This window comes from Cavia porcellus, unplaced genomic scaffold (assembly GCF_034190915.1).
Source record: "Cavia porcellus strain 051 isolate PalLab524CR breed Dunkin Hartley unplaced genomic scaffold, mCavPor4.1 scaffold_6, whole genome shotgun sequence".
NCBI lineage: Eukaryota > Metazoa > Chordata > Mammalia > Rodentia > Caviidae > Cavia > Cavia porcellus.
The window spans coordinates 31,666,948-31,684,893 of NW_026947489.1; the positions used below are offsets into that span (position 1 = coordinate 31,666,948).

At 40.2% G+C, this 17,946-nt stretch overlaps 1 long non-coding RNA gene across 2 annotated transcripts in view; it reads right to left on the reverse strand.

The window, feature by feature from the left end:
* LOC134476411 (uncharacterized) overlaps positions 1–17,946 on the reverse strand; it is a 137,305-nt gene that overhangs the window by 64,687 nt on the left and 54,672 nt on the right. Inside the window, exon 2 of one of the 2 annotated variants that reach the window (XR_010048023.1) lies at positions 7,859–7,910. The exons of the other annotated variant lie outside the window; for it this stretch is intronic. This is a non-coding gene — a long non-coding RNA (uncharacterized LOC134476411). The remainder of the gene's footprint in view (positions 1–7,858; positions 7,911–17,946) is intronic. 2 annotated transcript variants of the gene reach the window in all.

Genomic DNA, 17,946 nt, shown 5'->3' on the forward strand with positions numbered 1-17,946 from the left:
ACTGAGAACAAAGACACTGCAACACAGCTCAAATGACAGAGGATACTACAGGCTGAGAGCATGACCCTCTGGTATGATGCACCCTTGAACAAAATCAGCCTCTTTTCTGTCTTCCTTGCTACGAATAAGTCATAAAACAAACTACGAAAGAAAACAAGAGAAAACCTTTAAAAAGAGATCATTAGAAAAATCATGTAGTTTCTCTAACAACACCTTCACTATCTCCTGGATAGATGCTCCCAGGACTCATTCCTGATGGTAGGACTGAGGTAAAGGAAGGAAAGAAGGTGTAACATGCCCAGCGACCTTCCTTCAATCCAGAGAACTGGGCTGCTAGGGGAGAGTTTCAGCACACCAGCTCAGAGCCCGGGAGAGTTTAAGACCATCACTCCCAATGGTCAAGGACCCGCCCAGCTTTCAGCCACACTAGACTGAGCTCTGCAGTTTTCTAGGCTTGGCTGGGCCACACCCAGTGCCCTTCTTTCAATTTGGGGATCTGGGGCTGCCCGAAGTGAGTCCCAGCACACCAGCACAGCCGAGGGAGAGTTTAAGATCATTGCTTCTAGCGGTTAACTGCCTGCCCAGCTTCCAGTCACACTAGACTAGGGAGATTTTGTGGACTGACTAGACCATGCCCAGTGACCCTGTTCAATCAGGGGAGCTGAGGGCACATGAAGTGATTTCCAGTGGTGCTTGCCCAGGGAGAGCTTTGGACATTCACCCACAGTGGTTAGGAGCCTGCTCAGCTTCCTGGAACACTGGAGGTGGCATAGGAGGACCTGTGGGCCTGACTGGACCACACTCAGCAACCTCCATTCAGTCCCAGAAGCTGAGGGCATAGGTGTCAATTTCCAACATGCCCAAGGGAAGCCTTGGAACAACACTTGAAACACGGAAATATGGGAAAATGACAAAATGAAAGACCAAAATGCAATCTCAAACCTCCAGCCCATCCCAAGAAAGCCTAGGAGCCATGGACATAGAAGAAAATATATGCCATACACCTGAAATACCTGAAATAATAGCAACTGAAATAAAGAAGCAACTCTGGGAAACTTTAAAGGAATTCAGACTAGAAATAATCTCCCAGGTAAAAGAAGAAATGATAAAAGTAATGAAAGAGATGCTGAACACATCTAAAGAAGACACAGCTAAAAAATTAGAGGAACAAAACAAAAAGAATCCCTGGATGAACAATGTAAGAAACAAACAAAATACATGAAGTACATTCAAAGAGATATACAAGAAATCAAAAATTACATTGAAAGTGGTCAAAACTGCCTTAACAAAAGTGAAAATAGAATTTCAGACTTCAAAGACAAGACTGCAGCTGGTGAACAGGAAAGCAAAGATCTTTTAAAAAATAACCAAGAATGGCAGGAGGAGCAAGATGGTGGATAGATAACAACTGGCTACAGAGGCACTCTGAGACAGTCAACTTAGAATCCAACATAATAGAATGGGGAGCCCCAAACAGAGGGAGATGAATTCTCTCATCCCAAGAAGAAATTAAGGCAACTTGCCAACAATCCGAGGTCCCGACACGGTCCCGCCTCAGCTTGCCAAGGTCCTGCTGTAGCTTGACAAGTTCCCACCATGACTTGCCAAGCTGTCCAAGGTCCCACTGCTTTGACATGGAATTCGGGGGTCGGCGAGCCAAAGGGAGAGCTGAGTTGGCAGGGTGCCTACATCAACCTGTGGTGAGTGACAGGAGTGGAGCCATTCCATAAATAGGGGGGCTCTGGCGGACAAAATTCTGTGACTGGGCAAGACTGGAAAGCACAAGAGGCAGCAGCAACTTCAGTCAATTGCTCCCTTTCCAATGAGATTGGTGGAGTGAGCTAGGCCTGGGTCATGTGACCTAGCTGAAACCCAATAGGTTATCCAAAATCAAGTCCCTACAGTAGTGACACACACTAACCACACTAAGCCAATGAAATATCAGAAGTTTGACTGACAGTGCATATCACAGCAACTTGACTGATCCCTGCACCGCCACACTCCAGCCGCCACCTGTGGCACCTCCAGTCTGCTGCTGAGACCTGTTGCTGGGGGCCTGGGAGTGACTGGGCACCCACTGGCTGCCCCAGTCCTTGACCCTGGCACAGCCTCTTACCCAGAGGGGAGGTGGTGCAAAGTCTGCCACAGCTGCCGCCGTGCTCAAGCCACCACCACATGGAGGGGAGGTGACACAAAATAATACAGTGCAGGCCACAGTGCTTGACTGATCCAGAGGGGAGGGGCCAGCATATGCTGTCCCTGTATGCAACTCACTAGCACACTGCAGTGGGAAGGGTCATCTAGCCAGCATGCTTCAGAAGAATTGTAACCAACAAAGAAAGAAACTGGGGCCTCCTGGAAGAAGCAAAAAAGATGGGAAGAGGAAGCAACAACAAAAAGTCCCCAGGTCCCAACCCTGAGAACATTGACCCAGGACAGGTAAATACAAAGGAGAACAAGAACAGCAAACATGCCATATCAGACACAGCACCAGTGGACATAAAGAGATATATTCGGGACCTCATAGACGAGTTTAAAAGTGAAATAATTAGCTAAATAAAGCAAGATATAAGCAAATTAATTAAAGAGGTAATAATCACCCCTCAAGCAGACACAGAGGGAAAAAGGGAGGAACTCAAACAAAGGAGAGAACCATTTGATGAAGAATATAAAAAAATATAGAATACGTGAAGCAGATTCAAAGAGATCACCAGGAAATTAAAAACTCTATGGAAAGATGGCAAATCGGCTTGAAAGAAACTAAAGATAGATTATCCAAACTGGAGGACAGTTTTGCAATGTGGGAGTATGAAAGGGAAAACTTTTTAGAAATAATAAGGAAACAAGCAGTAACAATACAAAGGCTAGAAGATGACAAAAGGATCTATAACTTCAGAATAAAGAATGTGAGTGAAGAAGCTGGGGTACGAACAAAGGAACTACAAAGTTTATTCACAGAAAAAATTAAGGAAAACTTCCCAAACATAGAAAAAGGAAACGATATTCTGATATATGAGGCATACAGAACTCCAGCCACCTACAACCAAAACAGACCTACACTCAAGCATATAATAATCAAGATCCCAGAAATTCAATATAAGAACAAAATATTAAAAGCTGCTAGAGACAAGAAACAGATAAGCTATAGAGGAATGCCCATCAGAATAACAGTAGACTTCTTGACACAAACCATCAAGTCAAAAAGAGACTGGAGTGAAATATTCCAAGCCCTGAGAAAAAAAAATAACCTCCATCCCAGATTGATATACCCTGCTAAACTGTCTCTAGAAATTAATGGAAAAACAAGATGCTTCCAAGACAAAGAGAAATTTGGGAAATTTGCAACCACCAATCCCAGTCTACAGAGAATACTGCAGGGCATTCTAGAGAGAGAGAAAAGTACTAGGATTCCAGGAACAGTGGCAGAGAGGCCTCAATGAATGGAGCAGAAAACAGAATGAAGAAGATAAACAAACAACTGATGGCAAACAAGAGCATAGCAGAAATGAGGCAGGGAAGATTTTATTCAAAACTGATATGACTGATAGTATCAAGTCTGAGAGTATAGGCAACTACATTGAAGATGATAAGATTCTACGATACACATTCTGGTTTGATAACTGCCAGTTTTTGAAGTTCTATAGTATATACAAAGTTGTGTTTTTATTAATACTGTTATGTACTGATATGCTCAATTATACTATGTCTGATGATATAGCCAAGTTTATTGGAGATAACAAGAGACAACACAGGAATCATGGTAGAACTCTTTGTACAACTGTTTTATATGTTTATTTCATGGCATGTGTTTATAGGAATATGTTTTGTTTTGCCATGCTTTGTTTTGTTTCTCTCTCTAATATAAAAAGGATAGAAATACATGTTAAGACATGTGCATGTGTAGAATCTGTAAACAGTTTATAAGAACAGATCTTATGGCACATGATGAAATGAACAGATACCCTGAAGAAAAAGAAACACTAAAATACCCATTGCTGATCCTGGAGTGTCATAATGTGAAACCCAGCAATAGTAATTTTCTTTGTTCAGAGTGATATTAGCCTGCTTGGGTTTATTCAATGTCAACATAATTGGAGGTTATCTTCTTTCAGGGCTTGGAATATTTTGCTCCAGGCTCTTCTTGACTTGATGGCTTGTGTCAAGAAGTCTGCTGTTATTCTGATGGGCATTCCTCTACACTTATGTTTAAGTGTATAGGATTCATGATCAGATTTTTAAGATTTTGTTGGATAGTTGAACAGAACTGGTTGCAATCTCACTGTTTGAATCCCCACTTTATATACTCCAGTTTAGTATCTTGAACAACTATTTGTAAGAAGCAATCTGTAATCATCAACTAGTAATTTCTTTCTGTTTATTTTTTCTTTGAAATTATATATTATTTCTACCCATTTGCTGTTTTGTTTAGCCTTTCTTTAAATTAAATTTTTAAAAAAGGCACTACAGTACCCAATGATGATCACAGAGCATCATGATGTGAAATCCAGCAATACTATTATTCTTTGTTCAGAATGATTTTAACCTACTTCAGTTTGTTTAATCCAAACATAAATTAAGATATGGATAACTGCATGTATGTTTAAGTGTATAGGATTGAAAACCATGTTACTAAGTTTTTGTTGGACAGTTGAACAGAACTGTTTGCAGTCTTGCTGTTTGAATTACCACTTTACATATTTCACTCTTGTACCTTGAACAACTATTTGTAAAACAACAATATTAAAAATAAATTAGTGATTTCTACTGGGTTTTTTTCTCTGAACGTATGTATTATTTCTACTTATTTTCTGTTCTGCTTAGTCTTTCTTTAAATAAAATTTTAAAAAATAACAAAGAATCTGGAAATAACAATTCAACAGCTGCAAGATGATGCAGAGAAAACAACATGATTGATAGGGCTAAATGAAATGAAGGGGACAACACAAATGATATCAAGAGGCTATTTACAGAAGTAATAGCTGAAAATTTCCCAAACATAAGAATTGAAACTGAATTTGGATTAGTGAACCGTATAGAACTCCAAATAGCCATAACCAAAATGAAATAACACCCAGACATACAATAATCACCATCCCAGAAATTCAACATAATAATACAATATTAAAAGCTATTAGAGAGAAAAGATAGAACACCTATAAAGGAAAACCTATCAGAATCACAGCAGACTTTTCAACACAAACAATAAAGTCAAGAAGAGCATGGAGTAAAGTATTTCAGATCCTAAAGGAAAATGACTTCCAACCTAGACTGATGTACCCTGCAAAACTGTCCTTCAAAATGGATGGAAAAATAAGATACTTCCATGACAAAGAACAACTTCAAAGAAGAACTTCATGATCACCAAACAAGCCCTGCAAAGAATGCTGAAAGACAGTCTAGATACACATAGGAAAAAAACCACTAAACAAGACAGACAATTAAACAGAATGGAAAGATAAGGATGAAACAGCATAAAGATAACAGGCCAATGATACACCAATACATAACAGTTATAACCATTAATGTAAATGGCCTCAAGTCACAAATTAAAAGAAACAGATTGGCAGAATGTATCAAGAAACAGCATCCAAACATGTGCTGTTTACAAGAAACTCATCTAACCCAAAAGGAAATGCACAGACTGAAAGTCAAAGGATGGAAAACAATACTCCATGAAACAGGAACCCCCCAAAAAAGTGGGGGTAGCTATTCTGTTTCCAGACAATGTGAACTTCAAAGCCAAGAATGATCTGAAGAAATAAAGAAGGTCACTACATACTAGTTAGGGGAAAACTTCAAGAGGAAAATATAACAATCTTAAATATACATGCACCAAAATCCAGAGCACCCAGCTATACAAAGCAAGTATGAACAGAAATGAAAAATCAAATAACTAATAACACAATAACTACAGGAGACCATAACACACCATTGACACCAAGGGACAGATCAATCAGACAGGAAATCTGCAAAGAAATAACCGAACTGAATCGCACCTGTGAACAAATGGATTTGATAATTGTATACAGTGTGCCATCCAACAACATCAGAATATACACTCATCTCAGCAGTACATGTGACATTCTCTAAAATAGACCATAAACTAGCTCACAGAACATATTAAAGTAAGTGCAAAAGAGTTTAAATTATCACATGCATGTTATCAGATCATAGCACCATGAAACTAGAAATAAATGATAAAACAAACTGCAAAAACCCCACAAAAACATGAAAATTGAGTAATACACCCTTTAGCAATCAGTAGGTCACAGGGAAAATTGAAGAAGGAATTAAACAATACCTACAAGCAAAATGAAAATACAAATACAACTTACCGGAGTCTGTGGGATGCAATGAAATTGCAAAAGAAGGGAAGAAACTGTAAAAATCAGAGCAGAAATTAATGCAATATAGACAAAGAAAATAATCCAAAGAATCAATGAATCAAAGAGTTGGTTCTTTGAAAGAATAATTAAAATTGATTAAGCCCCTAGCCAACCCTATTTAAAAAAAGGGAAGAAAAAACTCAAATTCATGCAATAAGGAAAGAAAAAGGTGAAATCACTACAGACTGTGGGAATACAGAAGATCATCAACACCTATTTCAAAAACCTCTACTCTCACAGTTCGATAACACAGAAGAAATGGACAGGTTCCTAGAAACATATGAAGTACCAAAGCTGGGCAAAGAAGGTGTAAAACTGCTGAATAACCCAATTTCTATCAATGAAATTGAAAATATAATTAAGTCCTTACCTACAAAGAAGACCCCAGGCCTGGACAAATTCACTGCGGAATTCTACAACAAATAAAAGAAGACTTAATGCTGACACTCCTCAAACACTTCAATGAAATTGAAAGGGAAGCAATTCTTCCTAAATCATTCCTGGGAGCAAATATCACTCTCGTACCAAAACCTGAGAAAGACCCAACTAAAAAAGAGAACTACAGGCCAATCTCCCTAATGAACACAGATGCAAAAATCCTCAATAAGATATAGGCAAACAGGATGCAGCAAATCAAGATCATACACCACAACCAAGTGGGATTCATCCCAGGTATACAGGGATGGTTCAACATATGTAAATCAACAAATATAATCCACCATATCAATAAAGCCAAAAGTAAGAATCTCATGATTCTTTGTATAGATGCAGAAAAAGCTTTTGATAAGGTACAAAACTCATTCATGATAAGAACCTTACAAAAAATTGGAATAGATGGTCTTTACCTCAATATGATGGAGGCCATCTATGACAAACCAACAGCCAGCATCATATTAAATGAAGGCCTTTACCTTAAAATCTGGCACAAGACATGGATGTCCTTTATTAGCACCCCAATTCAACATGGTACTGGAAATACTAGCCAGAGCAATTAGACAAGAAAGAGAAATAAAAGAGGTAAAGATAGGAAAAGAGGAAGTAAAATCATCATTATTTGCAAATGACATGATATTCTACATAGAAGACCCCCAAAATTCCATTGATAAAATAAATATCCTAGACATAATACATATAATAAGTGAATTCAGAATAGCTGGATACATATCAATACTCAAAAATCAATAGCATCCCTATACATTATCAACAAAATCACAGAGAGAGAAATAAGATAAGCCACACCCTTCATAGTAGCATCCAAAAGAATGAAATTATTAGCAATTAGTCTCACTAAAGAAGTAAAAGATCTATAGGGCAGATTATAATACCCTGAAAAAGAAATTGAAGACAATCTCAGAAAATGGAATGACATCCCTTGTTCATGAATAGGAAGAATAAATATTGTGAAAATGGCTATTCTGCTAAAACTGTTATACAGATTCAATGCAATCCCAAAGAAAATACCATCAACATACCTCTTAGATCTAGAGAAATCACTCCTAAAATTCATCTGGAACCAGAAGAGACCTAGAATAGCAAAGACAGTTCTAAGCCACAAAGACAAGGCAGGAGGCATCACAATCCCTGACTTGAAGTTACACTGCAAAGCAACTGTAATACAATCAACATATTACTGGAATAAAAACAGATCTGAAGATCAATGGACTAGATTAGAAGATACAAACCCAACTACAAACACATTCAACCACCTTATCTTTGCTAAAGGGACCAAACGTATTCACTGGAAGAATGATAGTCTCTTTAATAAACTGGCTCTCTATATGTCGAAAACTAAAACTAGGCCCATGCCTATCACCATATACTAAACTAAAATCTAAATGGATCAAAGATCTGAATATTAAAACAGAAACATTAAATCTATTGGAAGACAAATTAGGTAGTAATCTTGAACACATAGGGGTAAGTAGAGAACTCATGAACAGAAATCAAACCACACAGGAAATACTTCCCAGAATCAATAACTCAGATCATGTCTTCTTAAAAAGTTTCTGTGTGTCAAAAGAAATCTCCAGTATAGTGAAAAGAAAACCCACAAACTGAGGAAAAAAATCTTAGTGAACTGTCCCTCAGACAAAGAACTTCTGTCTAAAACATATAAAGAATTTTAAAAAATCAGACCCCTGAAATTCAAAGACCCAATCCAAAAATGGGCATCTAAGATGAGTACACACTTCTCAGAAGAAATACAAGTGGCAAATAAATACGTGAAAAGATGTTCATCATCATTAATAAATCAGTCATTAGAGAAATACAGATTAAAGCAACACTGAGCTTCCATCTGACTCCAGAAAGAATGGCCAGGATCAAGAAACTATCAACAACAAATGCTGGAGAGGCTGTGGGAAAAATGAACTCTCCTGCACTGTTGGTGGGAATGTAGACTGGTGCAACCACTTTGGAGGTCAGTCTGGAGATTCCTCAAAAAGCTGGGATTAGAAGTCCCATTTGACCAGCTATTCCACTTCTAGGCATATTCCCAGAAAAACTGAAAACAGCATAACACAGTGATATGTGCGCCCATGTTTATGGCAGCACAATTTGTAATAGCCAGATTGTGGAAAAAAACTAAGTGTCCATCAGCTGAGGAATGGATAAAAAAAGCTGTGGTATTTTTATACAATCGAGTACTACTCGGCTATAAATAATGATCACATTGAGATATTTATAAATAAATGGATGCAACTTGAGACCATACTCATAAGTGAAATAAATGAAACTCACATGTATAAATGCTGTATGATCTCCCTAGTGAAAGAAATGGTAAGAGTACATAAAATTTTATGGTAATCATGATTCCCCATTACATTGCTTTGAAGCTTTATAATGTTTTCATTCATCAGTTGGAATGGTTTTATTCTGTTTTGTTTGATTTTATTATCTGTGATGGTATGAATAGCTATTTTGAAGAAAATAAGATGTTATAATAGCCAGTGCTGATTTATTATCATATTGCTTTGAAGTCCTACCAGGCTTTTGTTCTTCTTTAGGAAATGGCTTGTGGGAAAAGCCATGGAAACATTCAGAGACGTCACCTGACAAAGAAGTGCTGGAATGCTTTTGACTTTCTGTATGGGAGATTTTGGTCAGAGCTCAGAAGACCAGAAGGCTGATAAAAGTCCTGCTGGTGAAGACCAGGTTTGGGAGATTTCTGCTGGGAAGAAAGATTGCATTGGTTGTTGGACTCCAGGTAATGTGTGTAATTACTAGATAGATTTTTTTCTGCATTTTACTTATGTCCAGAGACTTTGTCTGAGACCAAGATTAAGGGTGGTGGACTAATTAATCTGACAGAAGAAATTTCAAGATAGTTAAATGTTGAGGCTGTGGCATGGCTACTGTTGGGGGTGTTTAGCCAGATCTATGCTAAGAGTCAAGAGCAAAGAGCTCAGCAGGAAGTTTTAAAACACGAGTCTGGCCATAAGAGAGGCTCCAGTAAAGCTGTGGACTGTGAAGATAGAGCTGAGGAAACCTTGATTGCTGAGAAGGAACAGGAGAATGTAAAAGATGGTTTTGGGGAAACTCAGAAAGCAGCAAGCCTCCACTCTTTGCAGCCTCAAAACTGCAAAAGTGAAAGACTTTGCTTTGAGAAGAAAATCACAGATTTATCATGCCCCAGAATGGCAGTGGCAGCATCATGTTCAATGATGGCAGCATCGTAGAAAATCTGTCCTTCAAAATTGGATTCAGAGTGCTCCGCGATCCAGACACTCAACCCCTACAGCCAAGAGAGGGGAAATCCTGGCTACTGCTCCAGCTAGCAGCAGACCCTGGCATCATCCACATGGTGCTGGTTTTAGGTACATGCAGAATGCAAGAGTTATTGGGTTAAGAAGGCTTCCACCCTGATTTCAGAAGGCCTGAGAGGCCAGAGAGTGTGCCCCTAAGAAGGCAGTGTGTGAAGCTGTGAGTGTGAAGACAAAGATGCAATGGAAACCCCAGAAGTTTGGAAAAGCCATGAACAGGGATCATTTAAAGAAATCTACAAGGAGGGAGCAAAGTCAGCCCAAGAGAGTAACCATGGAAGCTATAACTACTGGCTGTGCTGTAGGGATGGAGTTACTCAAGCCATTTCGAGCTCACAATTGGCCATAGATTGCTCAAATGATGTACATGGAACTATAGATTGCTCAAATGATGTACAGGAACTTTGCCCTGCTGGATTTTGGACTTGCTTTGGTCCTGATCCTTCATATTTCCCTGTTTGTAACTCTTGGAAAGAAAATGTTTATCTTTTGAAATTGCATATTGGAAGTGTTTAATTTTTCATTTGTACAAGGGCTTTCAGCTAAGAGTTTGCTTTATACTTACAAAGTGAGGGCCATGCCCTCCTGCTGAATTTCTTTCTTAAAATTCTGAACTTTTCAAGTTGTTCAAAGTCTCAACCATGACAATCTACCTCTTGTTAACTTGGAGGATATCTCAGAGGATACTTGGGGCTTGGACTTTTCAGCAGTGCTAAAACTAGTAGGACTCTTTCAGATAGACTAAGTGCTTTTTGCATAAATGGATATTCATGAGTCTTTGAGGGGTCAGGGGTGAAATCTTACAGCTCTAATGTAATATAATGTTGATAGATTCAATACTGGTTCATAAGAATTGTTAAACCTGTGTTATAACATTCAAGTTGTGAAATGATAATAAGCATGTCTTTATATCTGAAGATTAATTTTAAGAAATGTGTCTGCTTACCAAGTTGACAAGAGATAGATTCTAATGGTTGAGATTTTGCTCAGCTTCAAAAGTTCAAAATTTTAAGGAAGAAATTCAGTAGGGGACCATGGTCCTCACTTTGTAAACATCCTCATCCTGTGCAAGAGGAGGGAAAAGAGACAGTGTGAGTGTTACACCAGCCCTATGGTGTGGTAGCTTGTTTACAGTGTAAAGGAGAAAAAAAGACTTGCTCTCCTCCCTTTTGCTTCTGCTATTTTTACTGCTTTCTGCCACCTTGAACGGTTGCCCTTCATGCCAGAATGCCTTGGAGCCAGCTGATTAGAGCCTGAAGCCTCCACAAACTGTGAGGTAGATAAACCTTTCCTTCCTTAAATTTGAGTGTCAGGTATTTTTTTTTTCAGCAATGAGAGAAAAGTTTCTAAGACATCTCACAAAAGATCTGAGAAGAGGCGATGGTAACAGCTCTCTCCCCAGCTGATGTTTCCACAGACCGCTCTGCCAATGAGTCCTCAGGAGAAGGAAGTAGCCAGGAGAGAGCATGGTCAGGTAAAAATGCCCAGAAGCCACTTCCAACTTCCTTTGGACTTATGTTTTGTAATGAAGCAGATCCATTAGTTTCCATGAACCCATCATGATCTGAAAACATGAAGTTGAGACAATTTGCCAGCCTTGGAAGGACACTTGGCAGACAGAAGAGGAGGATCCTCCTGAACTTTAACCCCAATCTCTTCATCAGTGGCTTGGATGAGATATGTATTGATTCTGTGCCTCAGATTTCTTATCCATAAAATGAGGATAATTCATAAAGTTGTTACTTAATTCATAATGTTGCTATAAAATTAAATTAAATGAAACCCATCATGATCCTTGCACACAATATGCAACTGATAAATGAGGATGAGTGCAAACCACCCACCTAGGTCAACAATAAAGAGTCCTATGTGCTTTCTACAAAGCGCAACTTTAAGCAACATAATCCCAGAGGTCTGGCTGTGGTGGAAATGCCAAAAGTAAACACAAGCAGAGAAATGAATTCAATGGTACCCAGAAGCATATTTTCAGAGGAAAGGATGCCCTCCGCACCATCAATACACAGGCAACTATAATGGAGGAATTCATCTCTAGGAGTTGCCAAATTCTTAACAATCCCAGCACTATAAAAGTTCAAAATCCAAAATCTCTGAAACTCAAGTCAAATTCTTATATGTGAGGCTCTGTAAATATCAAAAAAGAAAGCCAAACACCCCCAAAATACAAGGACACAAGGTAAACATTCCCATCCCAAAAGATAGGAGGAAATAATAGCCAGAAATTGGACCAAAGCAAGACAAAACCCAGCAGGGTAAATGTTAACTCCTGTAGCTGAGTGTTGAACATCCAGGGCAGGTTGTGTTAAGACGTGAGTGCTAAAAGTTTTGGGCAGCCCCACCTTGCTATTTGTAGGCCACATGGCCTCTCTCTTGAACTACCTTTGCCTGTTGTATGTAGCACTCCTCAACAGACACTCTACATTCCTGTCATACCCCAGAATCTCCAGAGCATCTTCATTCTTACAACTTAATTCACAAGCCCCTCATGTGCTCCTGGTAGAGAATATGCCACTGTTAAAGACTTTCCCCTGGCCCTCCAAAATCTGCATAGAAGTCTCTGTGGCCTTTAATTCTTGCATTCTACGTGCCTATAAAACTCATACCATGTGGATTACATCAAGGTTGTCCATCACCCTGAGCAGCAGTCAGGCCCCCTTGAACTAAGGCTGCAGAGAGCTCTCAGTGCCTAAATGGCTAAACTAAAGGAAACGCCTTCCCTAAGCAACCATGAATAAGCAGGCATCTCAGGAACTTTCTTGTTAAATAAAAGATTTACAATTTTACACTCCTGAGCCTTCCATGGGTGAGATTTTATTAATTTCTAAGATATCCATCTTGTTGCTCTTATGTAATATACTTAGGTTCTTTTTTATACTAATTTTTTCAGCAACTATGCTCTCCTTTGCTCCACCTTTGCAGGCATTTCTTTTCTGATTAAACTGTAAAATTTTCAAATAATTCAGCTCTGCCATTTACTCCTACGTCTTATAGTACATTTAGCTAAAACTAGCCAGAAGTACCCATACCATGACCTGGACATTGGGATTCCTTGAAATCTCATCCACTAGATTAGTGCCTCAGAATTAAAATCAGCCTCACAGAAAGTCTTAGAACACTGACAAAATGTAAATATATTCTTTGTCAGAGTGAAATCTACGTGGCCCCTGGTCTAATTTACGAAAGAGTTCTTATTCTCAAATGAAAACTGGAAATGGATCTTTACTGTCCACATACCTGACAGCATTTTGGCTTTCTGAGCTTTGACCATAATGTTCCATCAATCTCAGTTGACAGCATTCTAGGGCTTCTCTAGCTTGCTCTAAACCTTTCCAAATTCTCCTGCAGATCAGTTCCAAAGGCTTGTAAACCATGAGCTAAGGTAAAATTTCAGCAATGATTTCACTTCATTGATACTGCCTTTTACAGTCACATTCCCATCTCTAGAACATAATATGACACCACAATTTAAAGGAGGAGGAATTTATTTAGGCTTATGGTTTCAGTACATAGTTGGCTGACTCCAAGGAAGAAAAAGCAGGGTGTAAGGACATGATGGAGGAAAGTCTCACTATATGGTGACCAGGAAATAGAGAGTAGGGAGGCCAAGGATATGACTACATGTTTCCAAATCATGCCTCCAGCAGCATGCACCTTCTGACCAGGCCCAACCTCTGAATGTGAGATGTTTGTGGGGACATTTCAGATCTAAATGATAACAAGTCTATAGTAACAAGGTTCCTGATTCCTTGCTGGCCACTGACTGGAGCTATCCTTCACTCCCAGAACATTCTCATGGTACTTGCCTGAAGCCTCCTAGATCTCAGAACCAATAACAAGCTGTTGAATCCTACTTTTACTGCTATCTCTTTGACTTTTCTTCCATAGTCACATTTGTCTCTTTGACTCCACCCAGGAAAGTTTGTCTGCTTTTAAAATTGAGCTAACCAGATAATCAAGAATAACCACCCTAACCTCAAAATCTTTAATATTAATCATACTTGCAAAATCTTCTCATTTGCAAGGTAATATTTACACAGGTTCTAAGGATTAGGATGTGAACTTCTGGGGAGGAGGGGTCCACCACATCATTACAAATTCAACTATTTATTACCTTAGTGTGCCAGATATAGTGTTTGTGCCGATGTAAAATGTCAGGACCGGTAGTGTTAGGTGAAGATGAAGCTGGGTGGCAGTTGCCATACACTGGAATATCTGAATTAGGGCTTCTTTACAGGAAGTTCCATTTACATAAAAATATCATGGGGAATGTAACCTTTCCCACTCTTTAATTTCCATGACTCTCCAAATCCCACCCCCAGAGATATGCTGGCTGCAGCCCTTTCCTGGAGTTGCTGAAAGTCTCTGGACAAAATCACACAACTTCTTAGGGAAGCAGGAACTAAGCTCCCCAAAGTACTGATACAAAGATCATGTTAGATCCAGGTTTACCTTAGTAGAAAGACCACCAAAGCCAGGCAGCATCTGCAGCATCTCAGAGAGGCCCCTGGAGAGGTGGTGCTGTTTATGTTTCCTGACTTGTTTCATTGTCCCTCGGGGGATGAGAGACACAAATACCCAGGTTCCCCCAGGCCACTTGTCAGCTTAGATCACTAAAGAGAAATGAGGAAGGGACAAAAAAAACAAAACGGTTTGTTTCTCAGTAACTAAAGCCCCTTCCGGCTGAGGCTCTCTGGCCTATATTTTGCAGCTCTGAGGCTCATGGGAGCCACCAGCTTGCTGGTTTGTTCTCACCCACAAGGTGGTGAGTCAGCACTGTGGTTAGCTCTAGGTGGGAAGGCCACAGCCCTCAGAAGAGTCCCAGGTGGGGCAACCTCCCACTCAGCCTGGTCCATGGCCCTGCCCTGATGTTCCTTACAGTGCTGGGCCTTCAGGATTGGCTGGCACACCAGCCTCACACCTGAGCAGCAGTTCACTTTGTGGAGTGCCACATTCCCCAAAGCTATGGCATAAGAGGTGAGGATGTCATCAGCCAGTCTAACAAGCACCAGAGGAAACTGATAGGATTTTGTGCCTTCGTTTGATCTGGGGTCCATATCTAGAAGGCAGGCTCTGACTCCTGGGATCAGATATGATCCACTTCACAGCAGTTCTGATCATCTGGCCCCCTCAGGCAGGTGAACCTACCAGAAGAAGTCACTCAGTATCCCCACAGTTAAAAGACTTAATATTCACATCACAAAACCCTAAATGTCACCTATGCTGTCACTTCTCCTTCTGCCACTTAAAATTAGCTGGCAACAGACACTGTATTGTGTAAATCCTTCATAAAACACAGCAGTGCTTTTATCTTTCCTGTATCCCTCTTTGCAGCTAAGTTATTGTCAATAGCCCTAAGTGGTGCATAATGAATTAGAGCATGGAAGAAACTGTCAGTGATATATTACCAACTGTCACTGACAGCCATGTGTCTCACAAGGTGAGTCTTCTTCTAAAGAGACCCACTGAAACCCAGCACTAGATTATCCTGCCTAGCAGGTTTTTTGATGAACACGCCAGTAGTCTGGGTAAAGACACAGGCCCCCAGATATGGCTCTATGACAGTTTTCTCTCTCTCATCTTGCCCTAAAAATAAACACCATTGCAGTGAACAGAACAATAAATGTCTCAGTAATGTGTAAGCTGTAGCTTGCATGATGAAGGATGATGGAGGACTCTGCTGCTGATGTTGATAAGAAATAAACAGATTATTTGACCTGCTAATTACAGGTAGATGTGGCTTCTGTTAGCACAGTTACATAATTTCTCTCTATGTCTAGTCTTCTAGTAAAACCTCCCTAAAAAGACTTCATATCATCTCAAAATATCAGCATGTTGTCATCTTTACGTCTCCCACTAAGTTCCTATGTTTCAGCCTCAGTGAGCTCGTAGATTTGATGAGTGCTTGCATACTTAAGGTGCATGTACTGAAGTGGGTTGTTTGTATCACTGAAAACTCTAAAATGCTCACCATCACTGTCTGAACCTTAGAAACACGCTAGTCATTCCACTGTTTGATGAGCTGTTGCATCAAAGGAATTGCAGTCCCCCGACTCAGAATGCTCCCCACTTTCAGCACCACCTCCAAACTAACTGCATCATTTGAACCAGCCAACATTAGGGCTTTTGGGGAAAACTATTTCTTTTCGCTGGGATCAGTGCTGGTCTCTTTACCTGCATGGGTGAGCCATTCAGAGCACACAAAATTTGTAACAAGGTAAAATCCTATATTGCATCACCATCTCTAGCTAAGGCCTGTTGATTAAGTGCTTCCTTTGTGCCCAAGAATTGCAGGAAGGCAATCCTGCTGTCATGAAGATAGAGACATATACATATGAACTATTTCAGAAGAGAACAATTATAATGAACAAGAGTCAGTGTGATTTGAAAATTATGCCCTGTCCTTAGAATTGAAGGTGAGACCCTTGGTTCAGTAGGTGGAGTTAGGCACTGCTGTTGCTGAGAGAATCTCAGGTGCTCTGGTTCAGCAGGGCTCCTGTCCCTGAGGACCTGTTCCGCTGCCTCATAAGAAGGCTTAGCATGGGCCTTCCCTCATTCATGTGCTGCAATATGGCCTACATTCCTTTCATGTGCCCTTGGAATGAGTGAGCTTGGACCAGGTTCTGCCCTAGCTTGCTGGTCTTCTCACTCTTCCTCCAGTGTCCCAAGTTTGTTCCTACCTTAGAGGCCTCCCCTGCTGCTCCCTGTCTGCAGCATCCTTCCTGAGCTGCTATGTCCCTGGGCCCTTCTCTGTGCAGGCCTCAGCTCACATGTCTGCCTGCAGATGCCTTCCCTTACCCCTCTCTGAAGTAGTCCACCCCATCAAGAGGCCACAATCCCGCTGTCCTCTCTAGTTCTCTCACCACAGTCTGATGTTGTTTTAGGTCAGGTTTGCAGATTATTTACTGTTGCCTGTCACCCTGTGCAAGCATGAGCTCCTAGGAAATGGCTCACATGGCAGCATTGGTCACTGCTCTGTTCCCAGGCTCAGCGGGGCCTGGCACGAGTGGGCAGCTGGCACAAATTTGTAAAAGGAGTGCGGAAAGAGTTTTGGGTGTGTACATTTGATGAACAGGATTCCTACCTGGGGTCAGGATGGCAGGAGGGAGCAGGGGAAGTTGGACCCTGGTGGAGTCCAGAATACACAAGCTGAGGATGAATAGACCAGGCAGCCGGCTCAGGTGTCTGATAGAATATTGTCCCAGCTCAATACAGTGCAATCACAAAACACAATGAATATTTAAATTTTACAACTTATTGCAGTAAAAATATACATTGTCATTTATCCTTCTCAATATGTCCCCCCTCGCCTTAAGCACACTTGTGCATCATTCTTGTCACTTTCTGCAGCATCCCTGGGACTTCTCTTTCTTGAGTGTCCTTAGTTGCGCTGTCTTGGTTGCGTCAGTGTTCTGAGCTGATTCAAAACTGTTTCCCTTTCATGATCATTTTACTTTAGGCAAAAGCCAAAAATCATATGATGCCAGACCTAATACACACGGTGAAGAACACATTGTGATGTTTTCACTTGACAAAAATTGAGATAAATGGTTGATCAATTCAGGATAATAAAAAATGCAGTGGATGTTCAAAACACATTGTTTTGGGTTTTTTGTTTGTTTGTTTGTCTATTTGTTTTGGTACCAGGGATCAAAAAGCACAAGCATAACCTTGTGCTTGCCAGGCAGGTGCTTATACTGCTGAGCTAAACCTCCAGCCTAAGAACACATTGTTAATCCCCCTAAAAATATTCAAAATACTCCTGCGTTCTTTGATCATACTTA